Genomic DNA, 12,515 nt, shown 5'->3' on the forward strand with positions numbered 1-12,515 from the left:
GCAAATCTTCTGAGGCTTGTCCACTTGTTTTATTGCAAGACTGTATTCTGAGACCGTTTCACTATGACTTGAGCTCTTCTGTTATGAGCTATGAAATTAGTAATCTCCATTATTTCCCATAAATGGAAAGGAATGTCTTCATTCCAGCCCAAGTTTAATTGTCGACTAGATCTGTTTTGAGAACTGCATGGAATACATTTCTTAATTTAGGTGGCAAATTCAGACATCTCTTTATACACATCGGGGAGGCGAATGGGAAGTTTGGGAGTTCAGTTAATTTCAAATACACGGTACACTTTTCCATGCTGGCTATTTATCTATTCCATAAAAAGAACGGGAGTACTTGTGGCACCTTAGAGACTAACAAATTTATTAGAGCATAAGCTTTCGTGGACTACAGCCCACTTCTTCGGATGCTATGTGTTCCAGGTACTCGGATCTAAATTATTTGGCTAGTAATGTGAGCTTTAGAGTTCTGATTCTGCTCACTAGTTGCAACTAACATTAAAAAAAAAAAATCAAGGTGTATTATTTTTACTTTCAGCTTTTGCTTTCTATTCGTTGTTTGCAATGAGTCATTGCAGTCTTGAAGTGGAAGTTTGTTTACTTACCATTCTTTGCTTGGCTTTACTTCCAGAGCTCAGTTCCTAATATTCTTCACAAAGAATAGAATTGAAGCATTTAAAAAAAAAAAAAAAAAAAGTATATGTGGGCTATTCCTTTGCTAACAATATGTATTGTATTCTAGCTCTTCTGTTAGCAAAAGTTATAGTTACATTTAAGTTGGTACTTCAATAGACTCATAACTCTCCGGAACATTCTCTTCTGGGGGCTGAAACTTTTCATGCCTGGTCTCATTTCAGAGGGGAATTTTCAGAAAGTTTGAGGGAAAATTCTCATCTTGTATTTTTGAATGATTAAAAAAATATACCTTTCCCCATGCCCTCACTCAAAAATACTATGTATGTGAACAGCCCTTATTGAGAAGTTAGACCTTCGCTTGGCTTGGCAAATGACTTACAAATCAAAGAATTAAGCTGAAAAACCATTTCTGAGCATGCTTAGTGGCCATCTTCTAAGGGTTAAGCAAAGCCTAGCGAAATCCCATTCCTTGGTGACTGCAGCACACAGGGTTACAGTCAGGCTGGTCCCACAGGCTACTGTTGGGGTGATGTGCTGGAGATTTGCAGGAGAGAGGTTAAACACGCTCAGCATATTATAACAAAATTGCATTTGTCTCTGTTGCTGCTGTCTTAGTCTGTTTCTGTATCAGATATGCTCACCGTGAGCTCACTAGTTGCACTGCTAGTGTGAACCCCACGCTACTGCTTCTGCAGCAGTTTTCCTTTGCCCTCTCTGAAAACTGCTTCTTACAGGCCGTTGGGTATTCTTTTCCCTCCCCTCTCTCTCTCTCTCCAAAATTTGGCTTACTGCTTTTTGTCTTTTTGCACCAGGCTTTTTGAGTGGAATTAGAGCTTTTATTTAGCAACCACAGTCTCTCCAAGTGCTTCCTCATTGGCTGTTGCTTGTAGGGGCACTTTAGAGGGCTGTTGTTGCTGCTCCCTAGCCCCACATGCAGTACTGACCTAGTAACCCCTCCCCCACTTGTCAGCATCTGGGGAATTTTCCAAGTAGGACGACTGGGCTTTAGCAGTCTTTGCCAGCCAGTCTGCCTGCTTGCTATTTCTGGAGCCATCGTTATTTAGGCTTTCCAGGACAACCTCTCAGACAAACAAAAGGGGCAGAAATGTTCACAGCACCCCGGGACTCATCAGCTTACCTAAGTGTCCAAGTGGGGGCGGGCTCGCATCGTTACTTCCATCACATGCATCAACTTTCTGGGGCTGCATATAGTCAGAAACACAGCCTCTTCCTGCAGATCCACTGGAATACCACTAGAGAAAGCAACAAAAGCATCATGGCTGCTTTCTTGAACGACCGGTGCAGAATGAAAGCAGGAGCTCTGAAGACAGAGGATTCGGTCATGTCTAGAGAAATAAGAGAGCACAGTCAGAGCTGCACATCTTCAAGGGAAGACTAACTGGCCAAGCGCTAGTAGCAGAATGGGAACTCAGAAAATCTTTTAGAGTACGTCTACACTACGCGCCGAATCGGTGGGTAGCGATCGATCTATCGGGGATCGATTTATCGCGTGTAGTGTAGACGCGATAAATCAATCCCCGATCGCTCTCCCGTCAACTGCTGAACTCCAGCTTGGCGAGAGGTGGAAGCAAAGTCGACGGGGGAGTGGCAGCTGTCGATCCCGCGCCGCAAGGACGCAAAGTAAGTGATTCTAAGTCGATCTAAGATACGTCGACTTCAGCTACGCTATTCTCGTAGCTGAAGTTGCGTATCTTAGATCGATTCTCCACCCCAGTGTAGACCAGGCCTTAGAGTAGTGTTGGAGGATGCATGCAGGAGGTGCTGGGAGAGAGGGGTAGGAGTGGGGTTGGGGCGCGCTTGGGGAAGGGAGCGGAATCGTGTCCGGGGCCACCAGCCCCGCTGATCAGCTCCTTCCCTTCCCTCCCAGTGCCTCCTGCACACCGCAGAACAGCTGTTCCCCAGCATGCAGGAGGGAGGGGGAAGAGGTGCGCTCAGGGGAGGGGCGGAAAGAGGCAGGGGTGGACGGGGGCGGGAAGAGGAAGGGTGGGGCCTGGGGCTGTGTGTGTGTGTGTGGGGGGTGGGAATCCACAAAAAAATTTAAATCAAAATGGGTGTCCTTGGGTTGCTAAAGTTTGAGAACTGCTGTTTGAGGAACATGTTTCAGATGGCTCCTTCCCCAAGTTAACATTCTCATCCAGGCCTAATAGGACAGATTCAGGTTTTTGCTCTCGGCACTGGTTTAGATTTGCGGATTCTGAGGCCGCTGTTATCCTCTAGTCTGCCTTCCTGTATAAGGCAGGCTAGAGAACTTCCCCCAAATAATTCTTTTTGAAACCACAAGTGTGGAATGTGGCTGCCTTCTTGTTACCCTGGATGATCTTTCAGGAATGCGCCTTTACTTCATTCCCTTTGATAAGAAAAATGGGCAGAAAATTCAGCGGGGACCAACCATCAGTCATTCTGAAGACTCTCCACTGGCTGCAGAGACTCTAGATTCCCCTAGTCAAAGTAGATGCTGGTATGCAGTTTAGTCCATGAGTAATCCCAGTTACCGTAGTACTCCTTCACCAACGGTCCTCTCTCTCAACTAGAAACTCACCACCTACAATGTGAATAGCTGTACTTTAAGAGATCCATCTACTACTGAGATATGCTGGATTTCGGCTAAACTCCAGAAAAACCACCGCTTAAATTCACAAAGCAGCTTGGAAGTCTTGGTGCTCATAGTGCTCCTACAAAGACTTTCACTTCCTCATTCTGTTGAGTCTGTTGGGATGAATGATTTATCAAGGGGCCCCACAGCCTGGGGTGTGTGTGATGATGGTGGTGTTTTATGTAGTTAGTACAAATCTCGGTACATATTTTGCTCCCAGTTACATTCAGTTAAACTTTTTTTTTTTTTATGGCTGTCAGTTAATCGCAGGTAACTCGTGATTAACTCAAAAAAATTAATTGTGATTAAAAACATTAATCGTGATCAATCGTACTTGTAACAATAGAATACCAATTGAAATTTATTAAATATTTTGGATGTCTTTCTACATTTTCAATATTGATTTCAATTACAACTCAGAATACAAAGTGCACAATGCTCACTTTATATTATTTTTTATTACAAATATATGCACCGTAGACAAGATAAACAAAGGAAATGGTACTTTTCAGTTCACCTCATAAAGTACTGTAGTGCAATCACTTTATCGTGAAAATGTAATTTACAAATGCAGATTTTTTTGGTTACATAATACACTCAAAAACAAAACAGTATTAAATTTTAGAGCCTACAAGTCCACTCAGTCCTACTTCTTATTCTGTCAATTGCTAAGACAAACAAGGTTGTTTACATTGATGGGAGATACTACTGCCTGCTTCTTATTACAATGTCACCTGAAAGTGAGAACAGGCGTTCACGTGGCACTTTTGTAGCCAGCGTTACAAGGTATTTACATGCCAAATATGCTAAACATTCGTATGCCCCTTCATGCTGCAGCCACCATTCCAGAGGACATGCTTCCATGCTGATGATGCTCTTTAGAAAAATAATGCGTCAATTAAATTTGTGACCGTACTCCTTGGGGGGAGAATTGTATGTCTCCTGCTCTGTTTTACCCGCATTCTGCATATATTTCATGTTATAGCAGTCTCGAATGATGACTCAGCACATGTTGTTCGTTTTAAGAACACTTTCGCAGCAGATTTGACAAAACGTAAAGAAGGTACCGATGTGAGATTTCTAAAAATAACTACAGCACTCGACCCAAGATTTAAGAATCTGAAGTGCCGTCCAAAATCTGAGAGGGACGAGGTGTGGAGCGTGCTTTTAGAAGTCTTAAAAGAGCAACACTCCGATGCAGAAACTACAGAACCCAACCCCAAAAAGAAAATCAACCTTCTGTTGGTGGCATCTGACTCAGATGATGAAAATGAACATGCGTCCATCTGCTCTGCTTTGGATCGTTATCGAGCAGAACCCGTCATCAGCATGGACACATGTCCTCTGGAATGGTGATTGAAGCATGAAGGGACATACGAATCTTTAGTGCATCTGGCACGTAAATATCTTGTAGCTGGCATCAGGGCCGGTGCAAGGATATTTTGCGCCCTAAGCGAAACTTCCACCTTGCATGCCTCCTCCCCCCAATAAATCACATACGTTATACACAGTCACAGAGTAACATGTTATAATTTAGAATTTATGTTTCCGCGCTTTAAGTTTAGCAAATTTAGAAACAAGTTCCTCCAAGTCAATGCTGTGAGCAATGTCATGTTCCAGGGTCGCCCAGAGGATTCAGGGAGCCTGGGGCAAAGCAATTTCAGGGGCCCCTTCCATAAAAAAATGTTGCAATACTATAGTAACATGTATTTGGAAATGTAAAAAATAACTAGTGAAATACATTCAAAAATTAATTTGTAATAATTTGAAAATACACTAAATACATTATTTAAAAACATTAAAAGTTGTAATGATATGTATACATTTGCAATTACATAATGGGCTGTTGCTGGGTGATGGTGATGGTTGGTACCAATGGGCTGTTGCTGCCTGGGGGTGGTACTGCTGTTGCCCAGGGCTGGGTGGGGAGCTGGGCTCTGGGTTTGGGGGTGCCCGGCTCACAGGGGCTGGACTCAGGGATGTGGGGCGATGGGATCAGGGGGGTGTCCGGCTCAGAGGGGGTGGGCTCGGAGCTGGGGGTCAGGGCTGTGGGGAGGATGGGGTCGGGGGGTTTCTGGCTCAGAGGGGTTGGGCTGTGGGGGGGGATGGGGTCGGGGGGTTTCCGGCTCAGAGGGTCAGGGGTGTGGGGGATGGGGTCGGGGAGGTGCCAGCCCCTTACCATGCCGCTTACCATGCCGCTTACCCCCTCTCCCAGGAGCCTCCGACATACTCGTGGGGCAGGGGGAGCTTTTGACATACTGGTGGGGGCCCCTGCGGGGCCTGGGGCAAATTGTCCCACTTCCCCCCCCCCAAGCAGCCCTGAACTCAGATACAGGGCATGACAGAGGCTGGAGCAGGGAGAGGGGGGCACTGGGGCAGCTCAGCTCTGCAGGCTGCCGTCCTCTCCAGCCACCCATGCACAAGGGGAGCAGGAGCAGGGACCAGCCAAGGACCAAGGGGGCAGGAGCACAGGCGCCTGAGGCCGAGCTGTGGGGAAGCATTTACCTTGCCCAAGGCACGGGCATCGGGGTCCTCTTTCTTCCTCCGCTCCACCAGACCACTGCCTGAGGCTCTTTTTTTCTCCGTGCCCCCCGCTGGGGCTGACCGTGGAGGCTGAGCCAGGAGGCAGCTGCCCCTTTCCTCCAGAAGCCCTGCTGTCACGCCCGTCGCCGGGCTTGTGCCACGTGCGCTAAGCAGAAGCTCTGCCCAGCCGCCGGCGCCCCCGCCGGCAATGAGAAGAATCACATGAGATGGAGCGGCCACTGCGCTGGGAGGGAGGGGGGGGGTCTGAGCTGCCGGCAGGCAGCCATGGGGTTCCCCTGGGTCAGCGCGCCGCCGGCAGCCCGAATTCCTGGGCTGCCGCCGGTGGCGCGCTGACCCAGGGAACCCCTGGGCTGCCTGCCGGCAGCTCAGACCCCCTCTCCCTCGCAGCGCAGCGGCCACTGGAACGCTTTTAAAAAAAAAAATTGGGGGCGCTGCTTTTTGGCGCCCCCAAATCTTGGCGCCCTAGGCAACCGCCTAGTTGGCCTAAATGGTAGCACCGGCCCTGGCTGGCATTGCAACAGTGCCATGTGAACGCCTGTTCTCACTTTCAGGTGACATTGTAAACAAGAATTAGGCAGCATTATCTCCTGCAAATTGTAACCAACCTTGTTTGTCTGAGCGATTGGGTGACCAACAAGTATGACTGAGTGGACTTGAAGGCTCTAAAGTTTTACATTGTTTTATTTTTGAATGCAGTTATTTGTAAGTTTAACTTTCATGGTAAAGAGATTGCACTACAGTACTTGTATGAGGTGAATTGAAAAATATTTTTGTTTTTTACAGTGCAAATACTTGTAATAATAAATATAAAGTGAGCAATGTACAGTTTATATTCTTTGTTGTGATTGAAATTAATATATTTGAAAATGTAGTAAACATCCAAACATATTTAAAATAAATGGTATTCTATTGTTGCTTAACAGCAAAAAAGAAAAATTAAATCTTACAGTTGACTTTCACCTGGGTGTGTGTTTTTACTTTATTCACACCTCTCCTAGTCTGTCTCATTTCCTTCCTTCTTTGGGAGGATGTTTGTTCCCTACTTGATACTTTCTAGCAGTAACTCGCCAGAGTAGCAGATCCCTGTGTCTGCAAAAAGTAAAATTAGTTTCTTTCTTTGTCATTTTGGTTTTTCATAGTACGGATTTCACTGCTCTGGGCAGCCCCACCCTGTGCTAATATGTTATATCTGCCAACACAAGTATATTTAACAGGGTTGTGTTTGGAAGAGAGAGATTTGAGTTCACATTTTTTGCCTTTGGGGCTGCATGTATGTGTATTTCACTGACCTGTTACCCAGCCATTACTTGTTGGTTTTGGTGATATTTCCTGGCGCTCATATAGGCAGTACCGTGTGTGTGTGTGTGTGTGTGTGTGTGTGTGTGTGTGTGTGTGTGTGTGTGTGTGTGTGAGAGAGAGAGAGAGCTGGCAATGCATGGGGGAGGGAGTGGGTGGTATTCAGAAACCTTGGTAGCTACCTCTGATCATTGAGAGCAGGCGGGATACCCAACAGTAATTGGGGAGAACAGCAGATCATTATTATGAAAAACCAAAATTGCAGTTAAGGGAACTGGTTTTACTTTAAAACTTTTTATTTTATTTTAATTTGGCCTAAACTCGAGTGTCCCCTTGTGAGAGCTGACGCAGAATTTGGGATAATTCATTTCTTTGTATATTTGTGGTGATATTAACTAACTTGGCACTGTACTGTGATTCACATGGCTCTTATTTCTTTTGACTGTGCTGGCAGAAAACTTTAAAGAGACAGTTGAGCTGACACTGCATTCAGTGTGGAGATGCCGCTCTTGAAAACAATCACTTTGGGAGATCTCGCTTCATAGCTATGATATAACTGTCTCTCAGCATCTATCTCCTCTGAGGGTGCCTTTGTTTTAAACAACTGGATTGAAGACGCTGTTAAAAAAATGCATGGATGGTGCCTGAAGAGCTGTCCTCTGAGGGTATTTATGGCTAAAAGGAGGCGGGGAACTGGGGGATGGTCAGGGTTGCCACTGCTTTCAAGGACCACTTCAGAAGTTTGAGTGGGTCAGTGTCCAGACAATGATGAAAAATAGGTTAGAGTAATGGGTCACTCTCCATTTATGGTGTAGTTAAGACTAATCTGACATCTTTATCCATCACTGTCTGCTGTTTTCAACTTTCTCCTCTTTGGCCGTGTCTGTGCTTGGCTTTTGTTTCTTAAAATATCCCAACTTTTTTGCTAGTGCCAGTGTGTTAGTGGAAATATTAGACTATGGCACTTTATTTTGTTCTGATCCCTTTGTTGTCTAGATCTGCTTTGAACTAGGTGGTTAAATGATGGTAGCTGGAGCTCCTACCATTGCTTGCATGGGTGGAGCTGCACCTCAGCTGGAGACAATGGGACATGCTGAGAAACACAAGTGTGGTGTAGATACAGTCCTTTGCTTCATTTTCTTTAGCAATCCTGCAACTTGGAATCCGCTACGGGGTTGGACCTTGAGCATTAGTAGTCTCATGTTACTGGCTGCAATGCTTCCAGGAACGCTAGTAGGTGATCATGAAGCTCGACCGGTCTGGAGATTAAGCTAACAACAACGGTAGATCTTTCCCCTGTGCCCTCTGTCTAAGGCAATATGCAGCCCTCATTTGGTGACAGATGGTCTCCAATGAAGGAGAAATCCCTGATTATAAGGCAGCCAGAGTTTGTGCAAAAAAACCCAACACACTGTGCCCAGCTGTCACCCAGGGTTTTCTAAACCAAACGCCCTCTGGCAAACTTACTTCCCTGGTGTAATTCCAGTATGTACTAGAGATTAAATATTTTCTAGATATTAATTTAAATGGTCAATGGAATGTGCTGTCATTCCATAATTCTATCATGTAATGACACTGGCGGACTAATCCCAATTGGGAGGCAGGTGAAATTAGGACATTGCCTTAACCTCTGGTGAGGGGAGCAAGAAAGAACTTGGGAACATGAGATTATAGGGGCACTAGATGTAAAAGCTTGTGTGGAAAGATGGGGATGGGGGAATGTTTGTAAATACAATATTCTATGGTGAAAACCCCAAATACCTTTATCATGTGGAATCTTGGAACTAAAATGAAAAGAGAAATTGGATGTTTTTTTTTTTTTTTTTTAAACAATACTCTTACTAGGAATGTAGCTACAGTCTTTATAATTGAATATTTCAGGCTTTTAACAGAAGACAAGCACCAGAGATTCCTCCCCCCCACCACCCGTTTGTATGATGGTAGCACCTGGAGCGTTACTGCTAGATGCAGTACACGTGCACATTTTAAACTCTTTAGGACAGGGATTGTCTGTATCTGAATAGGCAAGACAGACAAAGGGTGAGAGAAGGGAGGCATTATTCCTGTTTTACAGATGGGGAATTGAGGCACACGGAGAGCAAAATGACTTGCCTGAGGAGTTTATCATGCAGGAAGTCTGTTGAAGAACCACAAATTAAACCCAGCTCTCCTGAGTCCGTCTGTTGCTTTAACCACAAGATCATCCTTTTTAGTCCTGTTGTAAAATTGTTATCCAAAAAGGAAGCAGTCTGGCTATCCGAAGTTGCGGGCATGTGCTGATAGGGCAAACAGATGTCCCATTGGAACCTGGTGGCTCCATTATGTTTCCTAGCTCCATATAGCCATTGGGGCAAAAATGGAAGAGAAGAATCTAGAAATACATGGTGGTGGTTTTTGTTATTTTTGGCAGGGGATAACTTTTGCACAGCATCCCTGGGATAGTAAGTACTCTTTCATCATCATCACCCTTTGCAAACTCTAATCTTCAGAACGCTCCTGTGAGATTGGGAAGTACGGCCCCTATTGAACAGATGGAGAAACGGAGGCACAGGGAGGCGAAGTGACGTTCCCAAGATGTCAGAGGTGAGTCAGTGACAGGGCTGGGCCTAGAACTTGTAACTTTTTGGAGGTTTATTTTTGAATATTACATTCTAGTTTTTCCTTTGAAATACAGCATGTTTTCGGTAGGGGTTGCCTCATTCCATAGGGACTCCGCAGTAAAATTGAGAAGAGGAAAAGTGATGCAGCTTCATGACTAATTGTATTTGAGCTACCGCATGTATTGGTATTGTATAGTTTGGGGTGGCTGAATTTACCAACCCTCTGAGCTGCATACAACAATCTTCAGTAGTTTGAGAGCCGGGGCATGCCTGCCAGGGCTTGGGGCTTCAGCCTTGCTCCTGCTGAAGCCCCGAGCCCTGGCAGGCAGGGCACATGGGGTTGAAGCCCCAAGACCCACCTCTCCTCTGAGCAGAAGACAAGCCCCTAGCCCCACCACCCTGCCATAGGGCAGAAGCCCTGAGCTCTCCCACCCCACCAGTCTGATAGGTGGAGAATGAGGGGAGGGTCTGCGAGCCACACTTTAACTGTAAAGTTATGCGGCTCGCAAGCTGCGGTTTGGCCGTCCCTGGTATAGGCAGTGGAGCTTACATAAATGATTCTGTGCTTTTCAATACATCATCGGGGTATTTTTTGTCTTCTTCCCAGATCTGTTACACTTGCTGCGTTTATATGCATGCTTTAGGATCTTCATCATAGCTTTCAGCTTCTTGGAGGCACTGTGTGCGTGTGTACAGATGTCCCTGATTGATCAGTTCTCAGCTGATGGTTGATAGCTCAGAGAGCGGATGCAAGCTAGCATATTCATTCTATGATAAAAATATAACATAGTCATACGGTAAAGGTCATTGATGGTGTTGAATGTTAGTACAGTGCAAGCCTGTATTTTTCTAAAGGTTTCACAGATATCGGGATATTGTTGGGGAGGAGTGGGTTTTTTAAAAATAAGTGGGAGAAACAGTGCCTGGTGTACACTCTCAGGAGGCAGTCCTTGGTTAGCCAGGAGTTGGATAAAATAGCCGTTGTTCCATATTTAATGGCTGCAATTTTTGTTTGCATATGTTCCAAAGCCACATGTGTGTAGTCTGTGTGTGTGATAGCTTAAAATACCCCTGTATTCACTCTCTTTGCTTGGTTTAAGTATTCTGCGGGATTCGGAAAATAAATCTACAGAATTTTATTTCTCCTCTTTAGGATTACTCTAACCTAGATTTACTATTAAAGCCTAAGGTACCTCCTTGATCCTGTACCTGTAGGAGGGATTTCTTGCTGTAGAAGATGATTTGGAATGTTTGCTAGGAAAAGACTTCTCAGCAGTGAGGTGGATTGCGATTTGCATCCCAGTGAATTGCAAAATGAATCATCATGCGGCTAGTGGAGTCGGGTTTAAGATCGACCTCCAAACCATTTTCTGTTGAACAGGTGCATGACTATGTGTAAGTGTGTGTTTGGGGTAGGAAGGGGGTGTTTCCTGCTGAGGCCTTGAACAGGGTAAGATATGTAATTGACCTGTTTACTGGTAGCTTTCATATCTGTCCAGGGCTTAGTTGTTTAGCCAAATGATACCTGATTCCTTCCTATTACACTCCACTTTAAACAGCAGTTGTGGTGTCATGAGTGAGTGCAGGGAAGCATTTTGTATTCTCTTCTTGTGAATATAGTTCATGTTTATAAGCTGTTGGTTGCCATGTTAAGGCTGCCTTTAAAAGTTTTACTGTTTGCCCTCCCAGCTCCATTAAAGCCCCTCTGACCACAGTTCATTGATTGTTGTTAGAGCACTGACTACAGTCTGCCTCTGATCCTTCATTAAAAGGGGGATTGTGTTGTCTGTCCGCAGAGCAGCTGCTGCTAATACTGTACACTTGTGATTTGCAGCAAGCCCTCTGACACAAGGAGGAATGTTGATTTGAGCGTCATGTGTTCCCTCTGCTCTGATGGGATTGCTGTGACATCTTTGCTTGCTTCTTCCGGATTTTACTGATCGGAATTGAGTGTCCAACTTTTTTGACGAGAGTAAGATCCCTCCCAGGTGTGTGTTCAGTACTTTGGTAGCACTTCAAGCTGTATGGTAGCTGTTTGACCAGCTTGTCTTAGGCTTGATTAAGCTCCATGTAGTTCCAGATATTGTCACAAACCTTGTGATTATGAGGCTCGGAAATTATCCCAGTGAATTTTGCTTGATTAGAATGTGATCTTGGATTGCTGCAAAAAAATAAGTTCTATATGGTCTGTGTAGGGGGTAGTACCCCAATATGTCTGGCATCCTTAATTTCAAAATTACAGATGCAGAATATGTGGCTGGCTGTGCTCCAAGCATGCACAAACATTTTAAAAAGCAAGCTGATGATTATTTGTATTTTAGTACCACCTAGAGTTCTCAGATGAGTTCAGGATTCCATTTTGCTGGATGCTGTAGATGCACATAGTAACAGTTCGCCTTGCCTCAAAGAATTTACACTCGAAATAGACAAAGTCCTAGGGAAAGAGAAAGGAAAGTAGTATTGACCTCTTTTTACAGATGAGGAATTGAGATACGGAGGGACTAAGGGACATACTTAGGGACCCACAGGAAGTCTGTTGTGGAGCCAGGAATTAAACTTAAATTTCCGGAGTCCTAGACCAGTATCTTAATTGCAAGTCCTAACCTCCGTTCCTTCAAATCTTTATTCAAAATCAATTTCCTGGATGATGCCTCCAGGCAACTGTCATCTGATAACAGCTAGATAGATGGCTGGTCAGGACTTCTGATGTTTTGGGGTTTTCTTCCCCCCAATAAGTTACAAATAAATTTGAAACCGTCTAGCTGTGCGTAGGTGTGGTCAATGAAGATGCATTTTCTTGTTACCACTTCCTTTGTCCT

The 12,515-nt window shown here is 44.9% G+C and overlaps 1 protein-coding gene across 4 annotated transcripts in view; it reads left to right on the forward strand.

Annotated features, from left to right (window-relative positions):
* The window catches only part of EXTL3 (exostosin like glycosyltransferase 3), a 224,717-nt gene that overhangs the window by 42,281 nt on the left and 169,921 nt on the right, over positions 1-12,515 (forward strand). For 2 of the 4 annotated variants that reach the window (XM_065590113.1, XM_042848903.2), the window contains exon 2: positions 9,586-9,679. The exons of the other annotated variants lie outside the window; for them this stretch is intronic. The gene's annotated coding sequence lies outside the window, so the exon portion shown is untranslated. The remainder of the gene's footprint in view (positions 1-9,585; positions 9,680-12,515) is intronic. 4 annotated transcript variants of the gene reach the window in all.

Source organism: Chrysemys picta, chromosome 3 (genome assembly GCF_011386835.1).
Source record: "Chrysemys picta bellii isolate R12L10 chromosome 3, ASM1138683v2, whole genome shotgun sequence".
Taxonomy (NCBI): Eukaryota; Metazoa; Chordata; order Testudines; family Emydidae; genus Chrysemys; species Chrysemys picta.